This window comes from Anastrepha ludens, chromosome 2 (genome assembly GCF_028408465.1).
Source record: "Anastrepha ludens isolate Willacy chromosome 2, idAnaLude1.1, whole genome shotgun sequence".
In the NCBI taxonomy this organism is placed as follows: Eukaryota; Metazoa; Arthropoda; class Insecta; order Diptera; family Tephritidae; genus Anastrepha; species Anastrepha ludens.
In genome coordinates this window covers 149434471-149457208 of record NC_071498.1, presented here as the reverse complement: position 1 = coordinate 149457208, position 22738 = coordinate 149434471, and the positions used below count along the sequence as shown (strand labels likewise).

Sequence of the window (22738 nt, the reverse complement as noted above, 5' to 3'; positions counted from 1 at the left end):
GGAAGCTACACAAGGATTCCAAAGGAAACCAGTCAACTTCTGCTGGACACTCACTTCCCTGGATCACTTGTGCTAGACGAGATCTCTGTGCCAGCAGAAACTACTACTACTAAATATTGCATTGGACACAGCGGTTCCTTTAATTGACGTTCTCAATACAACATTCAATTCAAAAATGTGTAACAATCGCACTGAATCGACAACACGGGCAAAAACAACAATTGACGCGGTATTTCAAAGATATGTTGACAACATCGAAACCAAAGCATTTGTATCATATTTTAGCTATCATAAGCCACTCGTATCATTTGTTGAAATTGAAAACATTGAAGATGAATAATATATTAATAAAATGAAGAAAATAAAATATGAACTTTATAGCAATATTATAATGAACCTATAATTATCCCGCTCCTAATGCTGCTCTCGTCTCATTTTCTCTCAGTTTGTTTTACGGAAGGTTTCACTTCTATCGCGTCTAACCGTTAGACTGGTATTTTTTTTCGAGTAATTTGTTTAACAACTCTGGTAAGCAGTTTTCAGTACACAACTTGGCTGTTATTGGCTGAGAAAAATCTAACGGAATAGCAGCAACAATCTTTGCTACTCTTCAAGTAAACCGAGATCATCCCTTTTGCTGTTGACTTTTGTCGTCTGGCGTTCATTGGTGGATTTGTTTCATTTAGGCTCAATGCTGCTCTTAGTTTTTCGGGTCGTACTTAAAAAACCAAGCTTCGTCATCTATTATCATCATATCAAAGTTGCTAAACTCTCCGTTTCCGAATTTTCTAAGGAATATTGAGCTTCTTTTCGACTTTTTGACTTTCGTTCAAAATTCGTACAACCTATCGAGCGAATTTCTTTGTATATTGCAAATCATTATACAATATTCGCGATATTACCATAACATTCAGGCCCAATTCACTGCATATTATTTCCTGTATAATTGGTGGGGCTCTGCCAACTTTTCGCTTCAGCAGGGCGATATTTATCTCGTCAGTCCACGACTTTGGCCGTCCTTTTCGAGGCTCGTCCCTAAGAGAAAAATGTCTAGTCTGGAATCTTTGAAGCTATGGTACTTACAAATTATCTTAAGAGAATGATTGTCCGTTTTGTATGTAGTTAGGAACTCATTGAAAATTTCCACAGGCTTGAGTTGTCATCGAAAGCCGTAACGTATTAAGCACCAAATTTCCTGCTGCATCGATGGCGAAATTTCTACCGTCATTGCATTGATTATTTTACGTTTACTCGTCCTCATTTCAACCTATTCTTTTGAAGTTTTAAAAATTGCATGCGCAAAATTAATATTATTTTAAAATTTGTGAATAAAATAAAAAATACCATCGACTTACCTCGCTTTTGTTAGTCCATTCGAATAAAGTTATGTAATTGGCCCTTACACCATTTATTAGGTGTTGGGTCGAGCTCCGCCTCCAATTTGTGGTGTGCGCCTTAATATTTCTAATAAGTGGAGGGACCCATAGTTTTATCAGACGACTTCGAAAGGCAGCTGGCTTTCTATGAGAATCATTTTCATGGCATAAATACACTCGCAGGTTTTCCATTGCCTGCGGAGGAGCGAACGATATTATAAAATACTTTTTCCATCGTTTGGTGTTTCGTGGCCTTCCGAATATTAGCTACGCACCAGCCCATTCGGCTACGTCGGTCCATAAGGGGCTAACATTTCAATATTATTTCATTTGGCTATTGGTTTCTTATAAGAACAGCGCCCACCTTTTGTATGTTAGCACTAAATTTCCATTCTTTCCTCTGCTGTTACAATGAGTTTTTTTTTTTTTGACTCGAAAAATTACCAGCCAGCCCAAACTAAATTTTACTAAAATGTGTGTGAGTTTAAAAAGTTCCATTATTATTAAATTTAGCTCCTTAATAGTATTACTATGAGTGAGTATAGCACTGTAACCTGAAAGCTCTATTGTATCCCTTTTATCGATTCAGGGTATTTTTCTGAGTCCAAATTTTTTAATAAATTTTAGTATTTCTCCTATTTTATTGAGTTTTATTTCCGCCTCTGGTAAAATATATTTACCCAGGCGTTAGTGCCACCTATGTATTTGCGCTGGGGACGATACCAGCACATGTTTGGCGGTTTCGTCTGCCTCTCTACATAACTTGCAAGTGCCATTGGATTTTCCCTGTTAGAATTGCTGTGATGAGTCTAAAGTTAGTATTATGTAAATCCATACAATGTTCTAAAACTGACTTAGGTTAAAGCTACCCATCATTGAATTTGGCGGATTTTCTCAGTATGATCCTTTTTGTCTTTCCTCTACTTCCTGAATAAGCGAGAAGAAGTTACCCTCTCCTGAGCCGTGCCTAATTTATCTGCAATTCGACTTTGTGCCCTGAAATCCATTGGACACTTCCTAGTTGTTAGATATTCAGCTTATCAAGACATTCTAGCACCAGAAAGTTGAGAGCCTTGATTGCTGCCTGGCTATTCTTACAAATATTTGTTTGATATCCTATTATTATGGCTACCTTCAACTCCCATCAGCGAGCGCATCTTTCTGTTGTGTAGCCTTCCGCCTAAAATATATTTGTATTTTTGCCTAGTATCATATTTCCGCGTATCTTTTGCCCGGTCCGCAGCCATCTGCTTCTACACGTTCCTCGGTGAGGAATTCATCCGCGTACTATGCTATTATCTTCTGGTTTATCTTGTTAGTTTTAGGGTAACCCTTCCCAAGTCGTTTTACTGCACAGTTCAGTCTGGAAGCGCTTAGAAAAACTGAACGTAGGTGGCATCCTATCCAATGTATTAAGATCTCAGGGGTTGTACTACGAGTATATAAATAATTGGCGCTGACACACTTTTTGGGTGTTTGGCCTGCTTTCAGATCACGATTTGACCTTCAAGTACAATACCCTTTTACAATTTCTGTGATAACTTAGCCTTTATTACTTGGATCTGTGGTAGATTTAAATTTGTAAAATTAAAAAAAAGTTACAAAAATATTTATATTATGTTAAAAATTGTAAATTGTAAATTGATTGCCAGCTCTATCCCTGAAAATTAGTACTCGTACAAGCGCTTCAGATTACCATTGCACTTTTAAAATCGACTGAAGGAAATTTGTTCAGTTGTAAGTATTGGCTGTATAAATGGGTTAGGATCATTTTTTGTGCAGGCATCACGCTTTAGTCTTTTATTAAAAATATTCTCCAAAGGTTATTTATGGACTGCCCTTTACAAAACTTTTTCGTCCTTTAAGGTAATTCGTTATATGCAACATTTCCAAGAGTTAGTTTCGTTGTCCCAACAATCTTCCTTAGCGCACTCGGACTTTTTCTTCTCGTTTTTTTTTTCATTTGCATTCCTTATCACTGGTGTCAAAATCGTAATTAAATACGCCAGATTGGCGGAGGTAGGTAGGTAGGTAGGAGGGGTGGTTGTCATAAAGACACACTTAGACCTTTCGCAGGTCCATTGTGATACCACTGGAGCTTATCCTTACTCTACGTGTTCCTTTTCAAACCATCCGGTAGCTTTAATAAACGAGCAGAGCTTCGTTAGTTTTAGATGGGCTATGTCCGCTACATCGGTTAGAAATGCTGTATCAAGAATGCGCAGCCTTCTCATAGCTAGGCTTTCACACTCACATAAAAGGTGTCTGACTGTTTCCTCTTCTTCTGTATTAAGACAGCTTATACAGAAATCGAACCTTCTAGCGTGGCTGCCTATTAAACAATGACCAGTTAATACACCTATCATTTTTCTTATAGATTCTCTGTTAAATCTTAGCAAGATCTTCGATCGACCGCTGTTCCAGTTCGGCCATGTCTGTCTGCTTAGTTTGCATGTTGTGAGGTTTTGCCAGCTTGTATTTACCTTTTTGATGGTTTCCCTGTCTATAAGTAATTTACAAGTGGCTATGGACATGTCTATCAGCGGCTTACCCGGTTTGAGATCGAGCGTTGTACCGGTTCGTGCAAGTTCATCCGCCTTACAGTTTCCTGCAATATTCCTGTGGCCTGGCACCGTGGATTGACGGATAGTGCAACGCACTCTGAAGTTACGTTTCATTCATCACATAGCACCAGTCCTGCTTAGCAAAGGTGGCTCACAGAGTATATTATAAGTATATCATAATCTCAACTTTTGGGTATCACAGTTGCTATGAGTACGACATCTGTCGATGCCCTTAATGCCGTTCTGGACTGGCAAACTCTAGATCTTCAAATTCGAAAGGAAGCAATGAAGGCGGCGTACAGGCTCAAGTTAAACGGAGTCTGGGGAAATGAAGAAAGTACTGCCCATTGTCAGACATATCACCAGTTGTCGGAACGGTGCACACTGTTCTCGATTCCAGTGGATAATCGGGTGCCTTTCGTTAGCTTCGATTGGAAGTATAATGTTTTGATCGCACATTGAGATCAATGGTTAAGTCCAGAGAACCTACTAATGGGATATCAGCACACTCTCTATACCGACGAATGCAAAACCAGTGATGGTAGCGGATCTGAATGGTACTTAGACGAAGACACTGAGTACTGAAGTGTTACCGCCATCTGTCCGGTATTCTTTCCGGAAGTCTATGCCATCTCGAACGTGACATACTGGTTAATTGAGAAAAAGCGGCGGAGTAGCAGTATTGGAATTTGTAGTGACAGTCAAGCTGCACTGAAAGCCCTTGCTAACCCATGATGTACTTCTAAGTTAGTCGGTGAATGTAAGACAAAATTGAACAGTGTTGTAAAACACAACGAGTGCTAGTATGCCACTAGGCCCTGACAACTTCATGAGGTCTACCCATAGAGGACGTTGATATGGGTTGAACTCGTGCAGAGTAGCCAAGTGCTTTGAGAAAGAACCAAACAGGAAAATAGCGACCTTTTTCCTAAATTCAGCAGAAAGAACCTGAGAGTACTGTTGGGTGTAATCACAGGGTGCAATGACTGTGGTCAGCATATGGCTGTCACCTTTTATCTTTCTTATCTCTATTCTTTCTACTCAATCTCTACTCAAATCTCTCTAAAAAATAATGCAGTTTCATTTCACATAATATAACTATACGGAGCAACCCGGAAATTATTCAATTGACTATCCAACAACAAATAGACTGTTTTCATGAAAATAGTTATATTATCTATGTAGTAAACTTTAAACACTCCTTTTTTGTAAATTTTAAAATTTACTTTTTGTAGCTGAATATTACTTTGATATGAACCACATTTCCTGCAGGGTTCTTTAAAAATCGCGTCACCAAGCAACCGATTATTAAATTTTAATTTTATGTTTATGCTTTTTGTGAAACTGCCAAAAACGCTTAACATGCACTTCTGCACTCTGCCACTCGTGTGCTACTTCATGTATCCCTCTCTGATATAGGCACATATGCACATATACACATATAAAAGTAGATATGTATGTAAGTGTCTGAAAACTGGTCCATAACAACCTTGGAAAATGCGGTTATTAGTTTTTCATTTAATTTTTTGGCAATAATTAAACTTTAATACCCTGTAGGTTTCAATTAGTTGCGAGTATGCGAAATATATTTTCATGAACAGATATTAAAAATTATTCTCATATAAAATGCACTTCAAGTAGTAATAATTACGGGTATATCTAACTCTAGAGCTGGTTTTTCTGTTTTTAAAATATTTCGCTCAATAACCAAATAACTCACAGGTGGTAGCGTTTTTGATACTTTGCATTTTTGTATTTAATATTATTTAGTGCTCTGATTTTATTTAAATTTTTTTATTTATTTGTTAATTTAATAGGGAACTAAACAACTATAAACAACTAATCCACTTATAAGGTTAATCGATTCATTGTCGTTCAAAGGGTTCCAGGGGTTTTGTAAGAAAATCTTGCTCTAAATTCGTTCAAAATAAAGTAGGTGTGAAAATTGCATTTAGTTATGGTAGTAGCCCGGTGTGACGGGTGTGATAACGTCTTATAATTCGATTTAACAGGCTGCACGCACGAAAAAATGTGTCGTTACCTTGCTCATTAGTGTTACCTTGCTCATTTGTCGTTACCTTGCTCATTTGTCGTTACCTTGCTCATTAGTGTTACCTTGCTCATTTGTCGTTACCTTGCTCATTAGTGTTACCTTGCTCATTTGTCGTTACCTTGCTCATTGCCGTTACCTTGCTCATTTGTCGTTACCTTGCTTATTGTTGTTACCTTGAATTAACTGCAAGCGAAAGCGCGGAACGAACGACAAAGCAAACAAAGCAAACGAAAGGCAACGTTCGACATCTTGCTCCTCCTATTTAAGTGAGCGTATATATGTATGTATATGCGCAAATGTAATATATAAATTCACGTATTTGTATTTGCATATGCCTTCTTATTGATTATTATTAATTTGATTTACTTGAAGAATTTAAAATAAAACCAAGTTTGTTAATAATACCTGTTGTTTTAATGTTATTATTATTAATTTTTTTATTATATATGAAGGAAAACATGTATGGTAATATTTACCACATACCTTATCAGATATGTTTTATACTAATATATGTATATAATCATGCATATACATATAAAATTTCGCGCAGTTTTCAAAAAGAACAAATCTATATGTGAAGATACATACAAGTCATATGGACATATCAAATATACGAATCTTTTCCGTACGCAAGCAAATGTAAGCTAATGTGCTTGAACTGCAAGCGAGAGCGCGGAACGAACGACAAAGAGCACAATCGGCCCCCGCGTTCGGCAACGTTCGACGTCTGGCTCTGTCCTACTTGAGTGAGCATATATATGTATGTATATGTATGTATATGCGCATTTGTATATAAATTCACATATTTGTATTTGCATATGCCTTCTTCCTGTATGCATGGTAATGAACCATTTCTCTGTTGAGAATAGGACGATGATAGAAAAAGTAGGAAATGTAAGGGAGTGTTTCAAGTGTAATGTGTCTCGAAAAAGCCAAATCGATGATGGTGCCTCTTAGTGTTGTTGACTTATTAACGTCTGATGCACAATCGAAATTGAAGATATCTTTCATGAATTTGATAAATGTTTCGTCCCTATATCCATACAAAATACCTATTGAACAAATAAAATTCCATCAATATTTTCTTATGACGTTGTCACGTTAAACTATCGTCAGTAGACCGACTTTACAGACAACCTCATTTTTTTACATTTTTCGAAAGAAGAACATCTTAAACATATACTAGAAAGATTTCAGACAGAAATTTTAATTATTTTTAAAGTAATAGCAAAAATAAGAGAGCGCGCCGTAGTGTGTATGACTCCAGCAGCAGCTGTGATACTCCAGCAGCAGCTGCTCTGAAACTTTAAACGCGTTTTTCTCAAAACCATGTTTCCGAAATTTCGGGGAATCACTGACTCAAAACTATTCAACCGATTTGGCTTAAAATTTAACCCGTTATTTTAGACATACATATCTAGATCCCGGACCTTTAACACATTCAATTTTTTAATAACAAACTATTTAATTTAAACAATTTATAAAGAAACAAAAAAATAGATTTTGAGAACTTTTTTCACAAGTCTGCCATTTTGTTTTTTTTTTCTTATTTTTATGTATATTTTAGGTTCGGGACGACCTAAAATAAAGTCTACAGAATAATAATCTCTTTGAATTTTTTATTTCAGATGACTTTGGAAGGCTGTGTGTTTCCCCGAACCAACTCATCTTTTTTTAAGGACTCCACTTTGACGTCAAAAATTTTAAACAAATTAATATAAAATTAACTTAAAAGAATTTTTTTTATATACTTTAAAACACCAATAAAAACATGTAAAAACTTTAAAACGATCGCATTTTTTTTTTTTTTTTAAAGTTTCATGAAAAACCGTCGAAATTTCGGTCGTTACACCAGACTACTACCTTATTTGATTAATAGGCATTTAATATTCCTTAGGTTCCCAGTACTTATTTGTATTTCCGGTCAATGACTGGACCGTGAATTAAAATATTCCCGACTGGACCGCTATAAATTCACACAAGCTCCAAGTCTTTAACTCAAAAAAATGTGGGCTTTGAGTGGCTTCCAGGTCGGGCCAAATTATTTGGTCGTACTGGCTTCTTAGAACACATATATGATCATATATACCTGTAATCATATAAAAGTGACTTTGACTTAAAACTACACCGGGCTTATACCGATTCCTGCTATACAAAAAAGTGTTTTCCAATATTGGTTGCCAGTCGAGAGCAATGGCAAAGCTCCAGGGGTATTTCTGCCACGAAGAAGTTCTTCATAAAAAACCAAGAAAAGCTTGAAATTGTAGGTCCCACCATTTGTGCAAAAACACTCAGAAGCACACCACAATTAAGAAACTCGGCCAAGCACCTAACCGAAATGTACGTGCCGATAATTTATTTATTTTTTTGTATGAAAATTTAGCTATCCGAAAGTTATATGACTTACTAAATTGAAGAGAAAACTCGTTCTGCCTAAGCTAAAAGGAGTCACAATCCATAAGCTCCTATGGAAATCACACGTTGAAACCAAAACATCCAAAGCACTGACAGCTTTCTGGCAGTCGTACTTGAAAGGCGATACAGTGTAGTGCTAGCAGAGGATCAGTTGTGGGAAGACTCAGAAAATGAGCCCGGCAAACACTATTGGATCCACTAAACACGGATGGATCCAGGACCGAGCAAGGCTCCGGCTCTGGGGTCTACGTGGAGTCCAGCGGGACAAAACTGCACTTTGCTTTTGGAATGCATGCATCTGTGTTTCAAGGGGAGGTGTATGCGGTTTAAGAAGCAATGAACTTTGTTGTGGAAAATCGATGGAGAGGCAGATCTATATGTGTCTGCAGCGACAGCCAAGCTGCGCTTATGGCCTTAGACAGCCCCGAACCACTTCACGAGTCGTCGAGTACTGTAAATTCAGGCTGAACTATGTCGGTAGACAAAATAGCCTGATGCTAACATGGGTCCCGGCACACGTGGGTATCGCGGGTAATGAGATGTCTGACTCCTTAGCTAAGATGGGCTCTAAGGTTAACTTCTTTAGCCCAGAGCACGTTTTGCCACTCCCTTCTGCGGCCATCACAGCCACGGTTAGCAAATGGGTAACTACCACTCACAAGCAAGCTTGACAGGCTGAGAGAGGCTGCAGATGGACTAAACTGATGTTACCTTTCATGTCCGATTGACTGTCGCAAACCCTTCTATCATTAAGCAGAGGGGGGTGCAGACGGCTGGTTGGAGTGATGTCGGGCCACTTTCTGTGGGCGAACACATGGAAAGGTTGGGCATCTCAGACAGTGTACTCTGCCCAGCTTGTGAAGAGGAGGATGAGACGGCGGACCACTTCCTGTGCGTCTGCCCCGCCTTCGCTCGAATCAGGTTTGACGTCTTTGGCACTGATGTGTTAAGAAGCAACCATCTTGGCTCCTTGGCATCACAAGATCTACTCAGATTTCTCCAAATTAAAAGGGAATCCAAGTGTAGTACAATGGACTGAAGTAATGTCTGAGTGCTGCACTTGCTACATAGTTGTCCCGACAAAACAAAAAAACAAAAAAAAGAGAAAACCTATAGGCGGATTGTGTGCTCAAATAGTGGAGAGTGAATTTTGTGAAGAAAGAAAAATACGACTAAAAGAAAAAATTTTACAATTTAAACTTTTTATTAATTACAATGCGTTTTGACGAATCCACTGAGGCGAAAATGTGCCTCATCACTGAAGATGATTTTTTTCACGAAGTGCGCGATATGCATTTTGATTTGAACGCCCATTTTCATAATAGGCCTGAATAACTGTAACGCGATGCTCGATTATGTATCTTTCCATGGTTCAAATTGAGCTAGTCTGAAATTGAAAATATCAAATGAAATGCAGAAGAAAACTTGACATTTAAGTGTGGTTCACATTCAACATCGGCTCTTAAAATTTAACCACCATTTATTTAAAACAAAAAATTATTTTCCAAAGTATGCTTTATTTCAATTTTTTATAAATTTCTAAATATTTTTTTTTAAGAAAAAATGTTTTCATAACAAATTATTCTGTTCTCAACAATTATTTTTCAAAAGTATGCTTTATTTCAGTTATACCTATATATACAATATGTTTTATAAAAATCTCTTTAACCGTTTGAGTGCTAAGCGATTTTCTTTAATACATACGAAAATTGCGAAGCAAAATTTGGTCTAAGAAAACTGAAATATGATGGCTTTACAAATATAAGCATAGAGAACACAAAAAATTACATATTTCAATAATTTTATTTTTATTTTGTAGACTAAACTATTAGTTATGATTATAAGAAAAACTTATTTACATTTTTTTAATATCATCTTTTTTTTTTTTTTACAACAAGTTCCGGCATTATTATTCAAATTTTGGCACATTTGTGGTTCCCCACACATGTACCATGCACACCTTTTTTGCACATGTTGCATATTAACCGGGAACGCTTTGGATTTTTAGATCCTTTTACACTACATACTACACATTTGCGCAATTTATTTTCAAAATATCGATATTGAACGAAAAATAAAAATTCTTTTTAACGGTCTCAACTAATTTATACTTTTATATGACATAAATTTTTTATAAATATCGCAAAATAATATTCAACACGTTCCTAGCCGAACGCCAAATGCACAGTGAAGCAATCGTCGCTATAGCAACGCGCCGCAAATTTGGAGTAATTAGTTATCGTCGCTATATCGACGAATCGCACTCAAACGGTTAATAATGTATAATTTTCTTCTTTTAATAAAAAATGTTTTTTAAAAAACTATTTTATTTTAAAAAATAAGCTTTATTTCCAATATATAATTTTCAAAAACAGATGGTGTTTTTAGTAAATATCTTTTTTTTACATATTTATTATGTTTTTATAAAAAAGCTAATTTTTTTTTCCAGCTTATTATTTTTTATGATACAATAATATTCTATTTATTTTGTCACGGAACTTAGGGAAAAACTAGGTATAATTGTTGAAAGTCGTATTTTGAATAAAAATAGTGAATCCGAAAGTTATTCAAATTTTTACATGTTTTCTTTAAAAATTACATTTAGAGGCGTCTTTTGAAATACCCTTTAACAAATTTATCTGACATATAAAATTCCTAATCAACATTAATATTTTTAAGAATTAAATGATTTTGTAACACCTAGTATCACAGAAACATTACCACTGAGCTGCATATTAACACTAACAAACTAACATTAACGTTGTAATATTAACATTTAGTAATCCTTCACATCTGCCTATATTAGCATTCTGTTATTCATCGCTCAACCAATATGTGTACTCTGATGTAAATAACAGAATAGCAGCAAGCATAATGTAATGGGTAGCATAACTTATTCCAGTAAAACATAACAACTGCACTGCATATTAACATTAACGTACTAGCACTAACATTTTAATAATACTCCTAACATAACCTAATCACTCACATCTGCTTATAGAGTAGCAAGCTGTTATTCATGCTGCGACCAGAGAAATCGACTAACATGTGCACTGTAACGCGTATAACAGAACAACAGCTATCATAATGTAATGGAAGGAAGCTAACATTTACAAATGCTTATAGATGTACATCAAAAACAGGGATGTCATATACACTCAACACAAAGCGACAAGAGAGCTTTTAACCGTAGGAGACAAATCAGCGAGTTCAAATGCTCTGTTTATGTTTTACGCAGAGCTCTAACACGGCGAAAAAATTCGCTCAGAGCGCACCGACATGCAATACATACGAGTACATATACGCACATTCGCAACAGCGCAGCATCCAATTGCCGGGCAAGAACCCGAATACAGCATCAGCTGAGCTTGAAAAGTTGATAAAAACCTCACAGGCGAGCAATTGCGAATGAATGCATGGCATGAAACGAATCCCCGAGATAAGACGAAGGCCAACTTCGTTGGCCAGTAACTAAATAGGATGCTCAATCAGGACAGCTGGAGCAGCAACTCAGCACATTTGACACTTCAGTCAGTTCATAAACTTGAAACAGTGTAGTAAATGAAGACGGAGACTGTGTGTGCACGCCAGCAAAAGGGCGAAATAGAAGTGAAATAACAAAAAGGAAAAAAAAAACAAAATATGGAAACTGAAATGAAGTAAAAAATTTGCTCGCAAGTGAAAAATCGAATTCAACTCATCACATGAACAATGCGGCGCTTGTTTAAACCTGCATTTGCTCATTTCTTTGCGCTAATGCGGTGCCATAGAAAAGAAAATAATTAATGAGTCGTGAACAACGTGTAAATACTATACGGAATCGAATCGTTTTGCCGCTGTGTGGGTGGGTGCGTGCTTTAACTCGTAACAGCGAATAAATCATCAAATGTCAAATGTCAATTAAAGCCGAATAATTTATCGATGTACTATCAGTTGCGGCAAATATAGTTCGCTAGGTAAATAACGGGAATATGAAAAAAGTAAATTCTTGTTGGCACGTGCAAACGCCTAAAAATAGGCAATCTAACAGAGATGAACTTAAGCAAGCAAATCGAATAGTGTTTTTTTTCAGTGCTTGTGCCAATTTCCTTTGCATGTAAATGCTGTGTTGGTGTATGCAAACGCATGTGAAACCTTTTTTATCATGCAATGTGCGGAAGGATGGAGAAGGAGATAGTGCGTAATGTGAATGCTTGATTTACTTATCTATATCTAATACTGCCAAACAATAAACGCTACTCTTATTGTTGTAATTGTGAAACAGTGTATTTTAATATATAGTTTTTGTAGTTGTAATAGTAAGTGTTGCCTTGTGTGCTATGGTGCAGCAAAACCGAAATGCCACACCATAGACGCTAACTACACTGACGCTGAGAAAATTTACAATAACAAAAAGCAAAATAAGACAATAACAAAAAATAACAACATTAGACAATAACAAAGAGAAATACAACAATAACAATACCACTGCAACACTAAGCTCCAACAAAACTATTTGTATACATTTTTTTTATAGTCATATGACAGCCACAGCAGTGGGCTTTTGCAACTAATCCTTGTATGCCCAACTATGTGGATGTTCATGCTAGAGAAAGAGAGAGAATTACGAGTACTAAAATTAGTCCAATGAAGAAAAAAGAGGATAATTATATTAGTTTAAAAGCCTTTTTGAGTGAGTGAGCTTGAAACACAAAATGGGAAGTGGAAGTTAGGAAGCATAAAAAAATGTGGGTGAAGCAAAGCTTACATAAAGCAGAAATATTTTTAGCAGTAAGCAGAATAGTAATACCAATAAAGGTATTTTTTGTTTGTTACAGAAAACGAAATTAACATGAAACAGATTAAACAGATTGGCAGTGGCAGAAATAACTGAAAGTTATATTATAAAAGAGGAGCAAATTTTATATTACAAAACTTACTACTTTGAAATGTATTAGATGTTCAATAGCAAAAAATTGAATAATTTATTATTTGTTTCTTTTTTTTTTCTTTCCTTTCATAAAAAATTACACCAGCCGTTAGGCAGTAAATAATTTAACTTAAAAGGGAATCCAAGTGTCGTACAGTGGATTTAATTGTTGCTGAGTTGTCGCGACAAAAAAAAAATTGTAACTTACAATCACATGGAATGAGAGTGATGTTGCAGGGCCAATGCGCTCAAGCTCATTTAGAAGGAACCTACATAGCATTTAAAACGAGTGACTAACAAACAATGCTAAATACGATTATTTTTTTTTTTTTTTTATAGTAAACTCTATTTTGTATTCCGTTTTAAATTCACTTATAATTCCGGAGAGATTTTACAAATATTTGATTACATTTATGTTAAATATGTCTTTGATTGTATTGCTAAAGGTATATTTCCTGTGATATATCTTTCTAGTAAAGAAAGCAGGCAATGACAAACCTCCGAGTGTATTTCTGCCGTGAAAAAGCCCCTCATAAAAACATTTGCCGTTCGGAGTCGGCTTGAAACTGTAGGTCCCTCCATTTGTGGAACAACATCAAGACACACACCACAGATAGGAGGAGGAGCTCGGCCAAACACCCGAAAAGGTGGTACGCGCCAATTATATATATAGGGTGAGCCATATAAAATTTGCTTTTTGAATCGGCTATGAAAAAAAACGAATTTTTTCAAACTTTTTTTTTTTTTTTGAAGATTGAACATTTTCATTTATGAATGAAAAATAATATCGTTCAAATGACTGCCACGACTGGCTTTACAGTAGACCATTCGATCAACCCAATTTTTAAGCACATTTTCGATTGTTTGGGCTCAAATTTCATGAATGGCAACTTTGATTTCATGTTTTAAAGCATCAATCGTCTCTGGATGGTTCGCATAGCATTTGTCCTTAACGGCTCCCCACAAAAAATTGTCCAACGGGCTTAAATCACAGCTCCGAGGCGGCCAATTGATATCGCAGTTTCGGTTGGCTATTCGGTTTTTAAAAACGGTAGCCAAAAGTTCGAGTGTAACTTTGGCACTGTGACAAGTTGCACCGTCCTGTTGAAACCAAATGTCGTCCATGTCATCCTCTTCAATTTTTGGAAACAAAAACTCGTTGAGCATGCACGGTAACGCTCGCCATTTACTGTAACCGCGGAAGAAGAAGAAGACTCACCACTTTGGAAATAGGTTTTCAGTATTTCCAAATTTTGTTCAAGCGTTTAGTGTCCCATTTCGTAAATGTCAAACCTTTAAGTAAATTATGAACACATTTGACATGTCATTTGTGTTACCATTCTCAAACAAATAGGTGGTTGAAAAAGCAAACACTATATGGCCCACCCTGTATATATAAGGAAATTCAATATTTCATAGGTCGCTCTTAGATGGGCTGCATCGATGTTTCTTCTTTTCAACTTTAAAAAGTCGCATCATGATGGCATGCGGGTAGAGAGGCCAGTTCATTTCAATGCAATTGAAGTCGATTTCGGTTATCTCTGATTAAATTTTGTAATGCCTTTTTTATTGAAGGGATGTTTAGGTCCCGATGAGTTTGGGCATTTGTCTCGTATCTACCATTGAGCGTTGACTAGGGTGCGTAGGGTCTTAGATTGAAAAAACTGCTAAATTTCCAAGTTTCAATTTGGTGGTGTGCCCCACAGTTGGATTCCACAATTCCAGACTAATTTTATCACAGTACACATTTCGAGTTATTAATCCTAGAGCTTTCCCTCTGTCCAAGATATACGTTTTTCACGCAAGCCGTTTATCCAAATGACTGCCTAGTTATTTAGCGGTTTCACATTGCGGGATTGCGTTAGGATTTAAGTTTATTTGTAGGCAGGTGGTTTTTTCTTGTGGGAAAGGTGACGTGTTAATATCTATTTTCGTTCACTTGCAGTGGCCCGCTTCGATGTCATTTGGAGGTTTTATTTATGCTTATTTGGAGCATAGGCAAGGGTTTGCCGGGATCCGCTGCTGTTGTCATAATTGCTGTGTCATCGGCAAAAATGCCGATTAGTCTACCATTTGTAGTTGGCAAATCGTTTGTAAAAATTAGGTACCGGGTTGGAGTTAATAAACTGCCTTGTGGGGTCCCAGCTTTAATTTGTTGGAAATTGGAGATTGCGTTTTCGTCACTTACGTAGAGCACCCGTTGGTTTAGATATAATTTAAGGAGCAAAGAGGTATTGCAAGAGTGGTAATTTTATTTTTATTTTAAAGAATATACTTTGGTGGCACATTTAGTTGAATGCTTGAGATATTCCAGGAAAACTGCTTAACAGATTTGTTTTTGGTCGAGCGCTGTTTGTATTTTTCCAGCCTATGGATCCATGGATCAATTGTCGAATGCTCTTTATTGAAACCAAACTGACGTTTCGGAATTATTTGTTTGCGTTCAATAAAAACCATTAGGGGGACAGGTACCTGTAAACGGCCATATTTTGCCTGATTTTCATAAAAATTATTTAAAATGAAGATGTCAATATATTTTTTTCAAACTTGGCATACAGTTTATTTATACTTTAAAATAATATAAAAATTGTTTTTTATTTTAATTATTTAAATATATCAGAACGATATATTGGTGTGAACAGTACTGATGGGGCGATAAGAATTTACTTCATCGCCTGGTTTTCCCGCCTTGCGCACCATTTTAATTTCTTTCTGCCCCTTTCCATTGTGCCGAGAAGATGTTTCTGGTTAAGCAAGCAAATGAGTTGACAATTAACTACAAAGATTCTGCAAGATCTGTAATTAATTAATTTCTTGAACGCTTGAAAATTAAACATTTTTATTATGGCGAAAGGCAGATGTGAATTAAAGAGTGCATTTATAAAACTAGAAAAAATAATACGAAATACTGCGCTAAAACTTAACGCAGAGAAGACGAAGGGTATGATCCCATCCAGCTCCGGTTTAAGGGTTTTTAGTGGTCTAGCCCTTTGATTTCTTCACAACTATCCCCAACATAGTGTTATGCTGCTTATTTAAAAGTTAAACTTTCGCTCTTTACCAAGGGAAGTAAGGGGAAGATCATGGCAATGACGTTTTTCATTGCTCTGATAACTGCAGCCGCCATGTCTGCTGCCAGTTTATAGGCGCTTATCAACCTCAATGAAAAAAGGAGTAGAAACACCTTGCAATTTCAATGTTTCTAAGCGCACATTCGACATATATAAAATAAAGTCCACATATTACTGCCCTCAAAGACAAGATTCATCCGAAGAGCCGCAACGTTAAAGCATCTTCTACACCCATCGAGTGTTACAGTGATAGATAGAGCGAAAAAGTTACGTATACGCCATGCAGACCGCTGGCTTCTGTGGCTTCAGCTAACCCACTAATTTAAAAGTTGTTGTTATCCATATTAAGTTTTCCTTTTCAATGTCTAACGTCAAATGCGCCCAGTGTACATCTTTTCTCTTCGTTGTTTTTTCTTGTTGAAATGCTTCACTTTTGCGCGCTATTGGTTTGTTGTTTCGTGTGTCGCGTGGTGCGCTTGCCAACTCTTTTGTCTGCTTACTATGATATATGTTGATTATTATGTTTACTCGCCTGTATGCTTCTCACTTGCCACATTTATGATGAAAATGTCTCTTTCAAATAAATTCATGGCCGTGGTGTATAACTACGGGAATCCTTGAAGGAGATGGCTGACGGTTCATGACGGCTTTATCCATACGCGAGCATGGCTCAGTTTGCTAAGGAGCGGAATTATCAATTTAAATTAGTTTATTAATTTACCTCTAGCCACATACTTTTCAATCTGCTTGTGTAGAGAAATATCTACTATATTTATGCGGCTCATATTGATTCTTGTCGCTCTATTTAATGATCAAGAAACGTGTATTTCTGACCTAAAAAATGTTGACCGAAAAATCTTTGCTTATAGCAAACATTTTAAGACATTTTAATGGCATGCTCGTATGTTCATATTTAAATTCCCCATTGAATTATCAATTCTTCTTTACACATTATAAGAATAATAAATGTGCCATATTTTCTCATCGAATTGACTTGGCGGAAAAAAAATTATAAAATTGGGAAATATTATTTCTCATTATAAGGAAAAAATATGGTGTCGAATTGTAAAATTTCTTTTATGTATTTTGATTGATAGTAGCTAGTCTCACTAGCTCAAAGTAACAAAAAAAAAAAGAAATAATAATGCGGTTATAAAAGTTCTTTAATTTAATTAAGAAAACAAAGTAAGTGGCAATGCGTTGGAGACTACTCTCAAACTCCTTACGATTATCCCTTGTCTAAACATTTTTCTGCTCCGCTAGCCCTTGCCTGATGCTAAGTGGAGGTCAAATATCGCGCAAACGACGGGAATTGGTTTTTATGTATGTTTTATTGTTGGCAGTGCGAGTGTACTAAAATTGTGCGGAAAGCCATGACGAAGAGCAAAGTCGTAATTGCGAAAACTACAAATGAGCGAAAGGCAAAATATGTTATAAGAAAAAATATAAGCGTTGAGCAAGAGAGGGAGGATCCTCGAATTGATGATGACGAAATCAAAGGGAATAGGGTGTGACCCAGAATGTGGACTAGTCAGCTTTCACACTAAGCCCACACATATTTCTTTTTCTACGCCTGCCCTTAATGTACACTTGTGAAACCAGATATTTTTAAATGAATTTTATGCAGAGGCACATTTCTTTCGGTGTGAATAGCTTCTACTTTACTCACCGCTACCAATTTCTACCATTTTTTCTCTTTTAATCTTCAAAAGTAGGAAAAGCTATTTACCGTTAAGAGGAAAGAAATTAGGTGGTTAAGTTTTGAAACTCCTAAAAATTTTTTTTTTCAAATCACATCCCAAAGAACACCTTTGAAATTGGATTTCTTTAGATAATTTTTTTCATAAATACTTTTCCTTGTCGATGTGCGCTCTGGTATTTACTTTTGAAACCAGATATTTTTGACAGATTTTTTTTTTATAATTTTTAGCAATGAACATCTAGTGCATAGTTTTCACTTAAATATTTCCATTTTTTATATAATCTTATATAAATATCTGTGAAACCAAATCCTTCAAAAAAATTAAATTCAATAAAAATTGTCATGTTTTGCTTCCCATATGCATTTAGGACATTGTAATGTACTTATAAATTTATATAAATTTACATACATTTTTCTTTAAGCAACAATTTCGTCATATTAGAACGACGCCTAGGTAAAAAAAATTCTGAACTAATTTTTCTAAGTACCAATTTTCTGCCTTCACCATTTTTACTCACAGTCTGAAAATCATATATTAATATCTCACTTCGTCAATTAACTTCTAAATTCCGAGGATTAAAGTAGATAATCTTCCAATTTTTTCATCTCTCTGTGCTTGGACATTATCAGCTAATATGGCTATGCCAGCAGCGTACATCAGCAGGCAAAAACCTTTGCTTAACGCCTGAAGAAGATATCCATTATTTTTTCGCGAACGGTTTAAAACTGTTGTTTGGCCAATCTTTAGCTTCTGGATTATCGCATTTTTTTTAACATCAGGAATATCTGAAGAGATTCGACCAAACCAAAACCGAAATTGCGCGTTATTTGCTGTTACATTATACACGCCTAATTATCATTTTTGTCTTTATCAAATCGAATTTTCTCTTTTACTCCATTGTTAACACCCTGTAACTCACAACTGAATAGAACAAACAAAAAACAGTAAAATAGTTTTTTAGTGCGAAATATCACCTTGACAACGAGCATCAACTTTAATTTGTTTTACCTATAGTTAACGAGATATCAATCACTACGGTAAAATAAAGCTTTCTCAAATATTCGTATCGGATTATTTTCAAAATTGAACAACTCCCTAAAAATTGGCTTAAGTTTTCTAATTTTTTCAAGTCACAAAGTACAGTGTTTAAGTGTTTTTTTGTTTTTTGTTTTGTCGTGGCAACTAGCAAGTGCAGCACTCAGACATTAATTACGTCCATTGTACTACACTTGGATTCCCTTTTGATTTTCTTTAAATGTACCCGATCTCCGAAGAAATCTGAGTAAATCTTGTGGTGCCAAGAAGCCAAGATGGTCGCTTCTTAACACATCAGTGCCAAAGACCTCAAGTGTTTAAGTTACTCCGTTATCTATGAAGTATAAGGCTTTCAAAATCCACATCACGTTATAATGATTAATATTATTATTTAAATAACTTTTGCCGATATTATCAATTAATTCTTTATATACTCGTATGCGTAGTTAGGTAGGCAGATGAAATGGTTGAAATACGAGTCGAGCACTCCCCAAGTAGCACTAAAGCGCCGTTTTGATACCATTATGAGACCCCCAACAGGCAGATATCTACAGCCAGCCAGAGCTGTTGATGTAATGGAAAAGGTTGATGGGATTTAGGTTGGCGCATTGCCAGCGACCTTAATCGCTTAGCTGCCAGACTCGGACATTTACAGGGAAAGTGCTCAACAGTCTTCTTCGCTGAAAAGTCCCCACAGCTTCTGCGATGGAGATTAAATGATAAGCCAAGCATTTCCGCGTGAATGCCGATCTTCCAATGACCGGTAAATGCAGTTACGAGTTTGAAAACTCGTATGATATGGAGTTTTCAGAACTTTCTGAGTCCTCAGCCTATTGCATTGGCATCATAGCGTTTTCGAAATAACACGCGAGGAAATGCGGCTCCATCTTTTATACGATTTCCTGAGAAATAAGTTATACAATTCCCCCTTAACAACAATCAGGAAGATGCAAATGATCGTGTAGGAGTTCTCTGCGACCAATTTAGTCCCCTTCCTGGTAAGCTAATCAGCAATTTTATTTCTCCCATGTTTCTATGTTCTGGAACCCAGATCAGGGAAATGTTACCTGCACACGCAGAAGATCTGACATCTTCCTTGCTGGAGTTGACGAGCTGGGATCTGCCCTATGGCGTCATCAGAGCCTTAATCGCGGCTTGTTATTATTGTTGAGGTGGAAGTGGTTGAGTATATCTCTAATAAGCGACTTGCACTATTTTACTACTACTGTGCTCGTATGATGGCGATTTGTTTTTTTTTTGTTTTAGATAAGACCCATTTCGTGGCTTTGTAGCGATCCATCGCGGCAAAATATTAATATCTCCCTTGCTCCCTCGTTCTCAAAGCATTTTTCATGCCTGCTTGCTCGCAGGCTCGACTTCTATCTGAAAAAACACTAGAAGTAATCGGCAATTGTAAGGAAATAGATAAATTGGCTGATTTAGAGAAAACCTCTACTCCGATTACCGATTCCATCTTGGAGTCGCCAGTGAAGGCAGAGGTTTATAAAGGGTGGTTAAGCTTCAAGGGCCGGTGTTGATTTTGAATTAAATACATTTGTTTAAAGAAATTATTATCATTTCTGTTTATTATGATAATATTGGTACGGCTCAATTACGTACGGAACAAAATATTGGGCAAATGGCCGCCACGGCTTCGGCGGCACACCTCCAAAGACCACCAAATGCAAATAGTTCCTTACCTAAAGGGTGCTTAAGTGTTATGGGCCGGTGTTGATTTTGAATAAAATACAATTTTTTTTTTAATTATTATTCTTTCTCTTTATTATGTTGATACCAGTATGGTTCACTTACTTATGGCATAAAATTTTGGCCAAATTGCCACCACGGTCTTGGCGGCACATCTCCATCCGATGGTTCAAATTTTCGATGACGCCAAGGCATAATTGAGCTTCTGTGCTGTTAATGTGCCGAATTATCTCATCCTTTAGCTCTTGAATTGTTGCTGGCTTATCGAGGTACACCTTTTTTTCAAATAACCCCAAAGAAAGAAGTCCATTGGTGTCGTTGAAGGTGTGGTTCACATTCAACATCGGCCCTTGAAATTGAACCACACTTTATATAGTACATAAACCTTTACCCATACGGTCTGTTTATTTTTTATCCAAATTGCCTTAATTAATGTTTTCGTCACAACTCACCTTAATTTGAATTTCAAAGCTCCATTCAATGTTCAATTTTCTCGAGAAACTTTTAACTGCTTCTAACAAAAGATGTTTCTTTCTACGATAACCTTCGAAAGTTTGTAAGGCAGTCTTGTGGCGTGATAATCAAATCGCATAACTTACAACAGCATGCGAAAATCACTAAACTTGCAATGTAAAAATACATACATCCTTAACCAAACACACACCAACACACATTTTAAAAATCGAAAACGAAAAAAAAAACAAATAATCCTTCGGCAATGCCATGTAATCCTATGTAAATTAATTATTTGCATACGAAGCTGACGACTGAATGTGATAAACTTCGCGCGGCGGAAGCGTCTAATGGCAGATGCAAAGCATAAAGAGAACTTACACACACATTTGCATACATAAAATTTTATATAGGAAGCAAATATGTACAAGAAAACGTTTTCGCAAGCTCACATAAGGCGAAAAAATTGAGAGCCCACACTCCACCGCACTCACATATGAATAGATCCATAAGCACAAAAGCATTAATCGTTCGGCGCCGCTGCGGAAAGCGTGACTTACACACAGCCAAATACGAAAGTAGGCGCCTAACAGCTGTTACCTTTGTGCGTGTACGTTCACTTTACAAACACATACACACATGCACACTATACTTATACAAAATTGAAATCATATCCGCTCAATGTCAAACACAAACACGCACGCACGCACACACACCCGAATGCTGTAAGCGCAGATAGAGCAAGCGCTTATAAAATTTATTGTATTTATTCGCATCAACAATGGCGAGGTTGATATTTCGCTAAGCGTGATGCGGTGCAGCTGCGTTGATATGGGCAGGCAATTATTAATTTTCGTAGCATATTTGAGTAGGCTGCACTTTAACTCTTTGATTGAAGCTGACACAAATGGTGTACAACAAATATACAATACAATATTCCTGATGCATTAATTGGCGTTGGCATAAAATTTAAACTGGCAATATTTTAATTTCTCATTCATCGTTTAACAAAGCTTCAAAATGCCAACAAAATTTGTTTCAAAAGGATTAACGACTAAAAAATTTTATTTATTTTTATTAATTTTTTAATTATTTTTAATAAAAATATCGCAAAAATTTAATAAAACAATGTAATTTTTGGTGCTTCTTCAATAAAAATTTGTTGCACAGCCCAGAGTGCCTGAAGATGAATTCCAATTAAAGTTGAAAATCCAAGCAAGATCTGGACTAAGTCGGTCTACAATGCGCGAGCGATCGGTAGATGGACTAGACCACGCAGCCAGCTTGTGCGATAACTAGGCAGGCCTTCCCAGGAAGGAATGAGCAGAGAACTGAGTCTCTCATTGTTCTGGACCAGCCTCCCACTAGCAAAGTGGTTCGTATTCTGGAATTTATAGGCTTTGAAAACTACCTAACGCATCGCAATAGTTTAATTGTTCTTAACTTAATCGG

The 22738-nt window shown here is 36.4% G+C and overlaps 1 protein-coding gene across 1 annotated transcript in view; it reads left to right on the top strand.

Annotated features, from left to right (window-relative positions):
- Window positions 1-11957: 11957 nt before the first annotated feature.
- LOC128855578 (uncharacterized) overlaps window positions 11958-22738 on the top strand; it is a 79960-nt gene continuing 69179 nt past the window's right edge. Inside the window, exon 1 of the mRNA XM_054090588.1 lies at window positions 11958-12364. The gene's annotated coding sequence lies outside the window, so the exon portion shown is untranslated. The remainder of the gene's footprint in view (window positions 12365-22738) is intronic.